Here is a 6329-nt window from a genome sequence, read left to right on the forward strand (position 1 = left end):
ATGTTGATATAACAAATATTGATTAAAGGGCCCATATCATGCTCATTTTCAGATTCATACTTATATTTTGTGTTTCTACTAGAACATGTTTACATGCTGTGATGTTCAAGAAAACCATTTATTTTCCTCATACTGTCTGCCTGAATATACCTGTATTCACCCTCTGTCTGAAATGCTCCGTTTTAGTGCATTTCAACGGAATTGCAAAAGAATCGCGTTGCCTGGCAACAGTTTGGGTCCATGTTTACTTCCTCTCAGCTGATGTCATTAACATCCACTGCAACCAGGAATAAACTGGGACACATTTAGAATGTTTACATTTAAAACCGTATAATGGTCTAAATATTGTATATTTGTGACATCACAAATGGACAGAAATCGTAACGGCTTGTTTCAAACGCACAATTTCTGAATACGGGCTTTGTGTATTTCTCTATATATTGAGCGCTGCGATACTTTCACAGTATTTATAAAGCAATTAAACCTGCTTTATAATGTAAAAGACATGAAAATCTTACTTTTTACAATATGGAATCTTTAATGTGGGTTCACTTATTTTCGCTTATATAAAGTCTCCCTTGATTGCAGTATTAGTGTCTATAGCCAGTTTTCCAATTTGTGCACCACACTGTAAAAACTCTAACTCGTATTTGTTGGCATGACAAAGCGTTTCAAGTTGTTAAGACTTTGAAATATAACATTTGAGTCAAACATATAAGTCAGTCCAGCAAATCAGACATTAAGTTGGCGTCAAAACCATTAAATGAGTTCATAATACTTCTATCTTTCAGTTGTGAACACAGACTGTCGGTTGTGAGTCAACACAAGGGGCGAAAGTTCAGATAACTCTCGTGTCTTTGTTGTGAATGGAGGGAAAGACAACTTTCAGAGTTGAAGTTTGAAGTACTCCGCCCCCCAGTCTGTCTGTCTGCACCGGAGCTCCAGGCTGACTCCACACAGGTAAGATTAACTTATTTTTCGTTTGATATAGTTGAAATTGTGTCATATTTGTATTCAGAGTTATATGGTGTGATACATTAACAGATACGGTAGATATTACCATGACAACAGTTAACGTAAACACTAGTAACGTTAGCTTAGTTAAGGACAGCTAGCAACTAGCTGATGCTAGCGAGGCTTGTATGGACAAGAAGCTTTCAAACAGGGAGGACGTTGTTTCTGACTGGTTAGTCTGAATAGTATTAATGTGATGTAACGTTACGGTAACGTGTCGGTACCGTGTTGTTACAGTATTACAGCTACAGGGATAACTGCGTCCACATGTCAACGGCTAAACTGCGCTAACCGTTAAGCTGTTAATCACTAACGGGACATTGTGGTGATTCTAGACGGTGTTGGTGAGTAACTGGTTGTAACGGTAGCGTTGTTGTTTGAACTAAAGTATACGTTAGTTAACTGAAGGCTTCGTGTCTTAACTAGAAAGCCACTTGGAGACTTTAGACCTCCTCAAGGACAAATGCCCGTCGCCCGTAGCGGCCACAGTCAAGTCCGTCCGTCCGTCTTCCCCCCCCTCCGGTTAACACTGTTAGCTCTCTCAGCACTATTGCCTCAGATGCACTGACACAACGGGCCGATGGTCGACCGACGGACAGTTTGGGGCCGTCGGTGAGCGTCTGTCGGCCTTGTTTTTACGGTGTGCCCCACAATTAGCTCTGTTAGCACCGTTAGCCCGGCTAACCACCGCCATTTCGGCTCTGCACCTCCATGTTTGCTTGTGAGGTCTGAGTGGAGGAGTGGAGAGCCATGTGCAGACTCTTTGCATAAGCTATTCTAAAAATTATAACTTCATAACTCCAAATGAATGGGACAGAATATTGTATTAAATTTGTCAAAATACTGTCAATTCCAGAGAGCAGTCTACTGTTTACAATTACATTAAATTTATATGTTTAAAACTTATTAAGAACCTGTTTGAGCGAAATTAACCACATCATTAATTATTCTACCACTGCCTGCTTTGCTGATTTCCAGCAAATTGTCACCTTTGTCTTTCAGATTGAAATGAATGCAGTCACAGAAACTTTTCCGGATTTTGCTGCTTTGGTCCATTGGTGGAATTATGGACAATGAGGTTTGAGTCAAAACACACTTTTTTCAATAAGACTGAGCAAAAAATGTGCTTCTCATGCTGTCCACAAAACACCAGCAGATGATGGCATGCCAATTTGATAACCAAAGTCTTTTCAAGCCAGTGTTACATGTGGAGAAAGTAACTGACATCAAAACACCTTCTTTGGATGATGTCCTTTTGCATTTTAGGTCTTTCAAGCTTGTGGAGAACATCTATGCAGACACTGAGATTTTCGATCCTGTGGCTCTCAACAACCATCATCCATTGACTGCATACACAGTGGGAGGGAAGATACTGGTGACCCCAAAAGTGTGCCTGCTGCATTGAAGGGACGCAGAATGGTGAGTATACTGATTGCTCTTCATAGATTGAGTCTGTTGCTTCTGCTCTCGTCAATAGGCACCCCTGTCTTCAAGAACCGGGCAGTGTAACGGGGTATGATGGATGGAAAATGAGCATAAAATACAAACTTGGTAATTACAGGTCCAAGCTACGTAACGCAGGCTGCATTGAGGTCAGCATTAACCGGAGAAGAAGCGGTGAAGATGATGGTGCAGGTCCTTCTTTGAAGAGAGCAAAGCGAGGGGAGATTAACTATGTTCCTGACCACCCAGATACCCATACTGATGACTCGCTGGAGGAGGAAAGACTAGCTCTGGTTGAGGAGTTAAAGAAGAGGAATAAGAATGTTGCACTCATAAAGCAACAGATGGAGGTGACATTCTCCCTGAGGCGCAAGGAGATTGTGGAGCTAGTGCCTATGGTGTCAGAGGTTCAGGAGCGGTGGCCTGCTCTGTTTTACGAGGCAGAGGTAAGCAGCTGAGCAAATAATATATTATGTTGTGTTTCAGATTTAGTCTTTGCAAAATAAGAATCTGAAGTTGTTTACTACCAACTGGGGTACTGGCAGACCCCAAAGGTATACTTTTTGTCATATCTCACATGCTTTGTTCTATCATTTAAATTTTTCATCACTTTGTCAATCAATTTGTTCCTTATGACTTCATATCATTGTTTTCTGTTTTAATTAGTGATTTTTAAAAATACCAATGTATTGGGGTCCTGGGGGTCCCACCAAAAGCACCCAATTGCAGCCTATGCAGTTAAAATAGGTAAAATATAATAGATAAATCAAATGTTTGCCATGGGTCCTAATTTATTATTAGTGTAATTAATGTCATCCTTCAGATGACATTAATTACACACAATAATGTTTTGAGATGGCATAAGTTAACATGGTGCTATGATGGTTGTTTCTTACAGTAGATTATTCTTGTGGTCCCCAGGATGAGGGTTAATAAAATACATATTTTAACATGAGGATGATGTTGAAATTGTATTGACTTTGTATTTGACATTTACGTTTGCTGTTCTGTTCTTCAACAGATCAGGGAAGAGTTTCTTCGGATCACCAACAAGGACCTAATAGACAACTTCGGAGCAGCCATTAATCAGCACACTCCTAGGCTCCTTAAACTCTATCGGGTTAGGCGGACAGCTTTCCCGCCTGAGATGGATCAACTCCTTAACAGACTGGATGAAGAGGTGAATTTTTAGACTTAATAATCTCATTATTCTTGACATTATGGAAATAAATGTATAAAAAGGATTTTTTTTTTTTTTATAAAGCTGCACTAATCAATATTTTTAAATAAACAATGGGTCAAATTTAAGGTGTTGCTCATAGTGACAAACCATCAGAATAACCCCACTGTACACTACCTAAGGGACAGACAAAGATAGCGACAAGGTGGTGAAGAAAGTGGAACACCTAACAGCTAAAAAGCCAGCTATTTATATCAGTTAAAAGGAGTAAATCTTAGACTTTCATTCAACAGGTATTTGCTGGATGTGGAAGAGGACAGCTGTTTGCCACATAATCAACCTTATAAGGCCATAATATATCAAGTGTGTGATTGTTTCAGTCTGTTGAGTCCTGCACCTAAGTGGGCAAAATAAATAAAAAAATAAATGCAGCTTTAACACAAACTGTGAAGCATGTTTCCATGTTTGTTCTTAGCTTTCTTCATGTTAGTTACATCTTGGTGTAATTTTTCTTCCAACCCTTTATGTTTCAGACATCTGACATCACAGTACATCGACACACTGCAGCCTTGAAGGGCCTCCCCTTGTATCTCCGTGACAGTCATGAGAAGCTGTTCAGGAACTGTCTGGTGAGTGGTTATTAGTAGAAAAAGTAAATATTTATTATTATTCTGTTATTAAAAATAGACTCTCTTTGACTTCAACCTTTGCCTCTCTGCCATTTTGTCCCATTCTAGTCTATCCATCCCAGTGTCCTCCTTGTTTTCTTTATCTGTCCCAATGCCCACAGCGTCTACAAGAGTTGTACTTTGCTGGCTATTACTTGATGTAATTTCTTTCATGTATATGGGGGTTAATTTTTTGGTTGCGGGGTATGAGATGGAAATATTTAACCCTAAGATGATTCCTTAGGTTGTCTAGTTTTATATGAGACAGTATCTTCACTCATTTTCTGTCTGTCATCACAAGGCCACTGACCCAGAAGAGGAGCAGACGAAGGGCCTCATCGTGGGTATCCTCACTGTGTTGGAGGATGATGACAGTTCAGCTCCTGCAACAGTCATTAATGTTGCTGTTGTTGTAGAAGAAGACATCGTCCTCCAGGATCTCCCTGACCTGCCAACGGCTTTTGCTTACCTCTTTGGGCTGATCTACGCTTTAAACCTCCAGTACCCAAAAGAACTGAGGTACACATTCGAAACCATTCAGAAAGTTTTCATGGAATTTGGAACTGATCTCTCTGCAAGGGTCCGATCCTTCAAAAACAAACTCCTTCAGTGAATCCACCGAGTTAGCTGATAATGTTGGGTCTGGGACAGTTTTGAATTGCAGAGGTTCCTGTTGCCCCTTGTAGAATGATGTAAATCTCCGTTGCCTGAGATGGATCCCCCTCTACCTCTTCTGCTTTTAAGTTCACTCTCTCCACCTCTCCTCTCCCTTTTCCTGTTTCTCCATTTCTCTCGCCATCTTCTTTCCTCTCTCAATCGGTCACCTTAACTTGTCTAACTTTCTTACTTAATTTGCATATTCTCCCGTTCTCACTCAAATTCTGACCTCTAAAACTCTCCCCTTCTGTCCAGCCAACACGATAACTGTCTCTCTGCAACTCACAAACTCTTATCTACCTCTAACTCCTCTTCTATGTCTCCCTACCTGCCCATCTCTTGCGCTCCAACGTGCCTGAATGCTTTTATCCTATACATTTATCCTGCACCTTACTGGATATTGTTAACCACGTTACTTATGTTAAGATTGAATAGTGTGTAAATTGATGACACACACAATTGGGCTACCTTGGTATTTTATTGTTAAACAGTTTTATTAGATTGACAGTTCTGGATCACAATTGTTCTGTTTGGAGTTCCATTTCAACCCATGAGCTACTTCTTGTGGTAACTCTGAATCTTCTTATGTTTTGTATTTTATCATGGTTTATTACACGGCGTTGTTGAATACTCGATTCTGATTGGTCAATCACGGCGTTCTGCGGTCTGTTATTTCTTTATAGCAGACCGTTGCTATGGGCGCAGCTCTGATGTTAGACTCTGACAGTCCGTTTTGTGTCAAATTATTGATTTCTTCAGTAAGTAACTGTGTAATAAGCGGGATAATGTACAGCTAGTGGGTCATTGTTGTGAAAGAATCCCCTTCAGTGCGATGCCGCTCAACGTTCCTTTCACAACAATGACCGGCTCGCTGTACATTATCCCTTACGTAGACGAGTGTACTGTTTTTAGTAGTCTCACTGTCGAAGTGCTGACTTTTCCCTTTTAACTTTATCTTGCTAAGCTCACAACTGCTACCTCATTGTATTATGGTGTTCAATATGTGATTCATACTAGTATATAATGTTAAAACACAACTTAAGTGCTTCATGTTATTTAAGTGCTAAGACTGGGACAGTTGTGGGTCTCAGCAGTTACTTGGCCTTGTTCTAAAGGATTGGATAGGCTGTGTTTTAATGATTAAAAAAAGAAGTTTTGAAGGTAGATGTTGCATCTGTAATTATTTATACATTTGATGGGTAGTTATTGGTCCTAATTTATATATTTGACTTACCTTAACTGTTGCAGTGCACAATTTGAAGTTACTCTAACCTATTCCACTAAATTAACTCAACTGAAATTAAGTGGGTACTATGTACAGGTTTAAGTTACTGCAACTTGAGTTGAGTTAACAGAAGTACGGATTC

General features: G+C 39.9%; 1 long non-coding RNA gene across 2 annotated transcripts; it reads left to right on the forward strand.

The window, feature by feature from the left end:
- Positions 1-794: 794 nt before the first annotated feature.
- Positions 795-3578, forward strand: LOC119504402. Of its 2 annotated transcripts, none has more exons than XR_005210552.1 (5): positions 795-960; positions 2017-2092; positions 2281-2433; positions 2576-2903; positions 3479-3578. It is a non-coding gene; the product is annotated as an uncharacterized LOC119504402 (long non-coding RNA). The 2 variants fall into 2 exon arrangements; XR_005210553.1 differs by lacking the exon at positions 795-960 and adding an exon at positions 1064-1186.
- Positions 3579-6329: the final 2751 nt, after the last annotated feature.

Source organism: Sebastes umbrosus, chromosome 16 (assembly GCF_015220745.1).
Source record: "Sebastes umbrosus isolate fSebUmb1 chromosome 16, fSebUmb1.pri, whole genome shotgun sequence".
Classification (NCBI taxonomy): Eukaryota; Metazoa; Chordata; class Actinopteri; order Perciformes; family Sebastidae; genus Sebastes; species Sebastes umbrosus.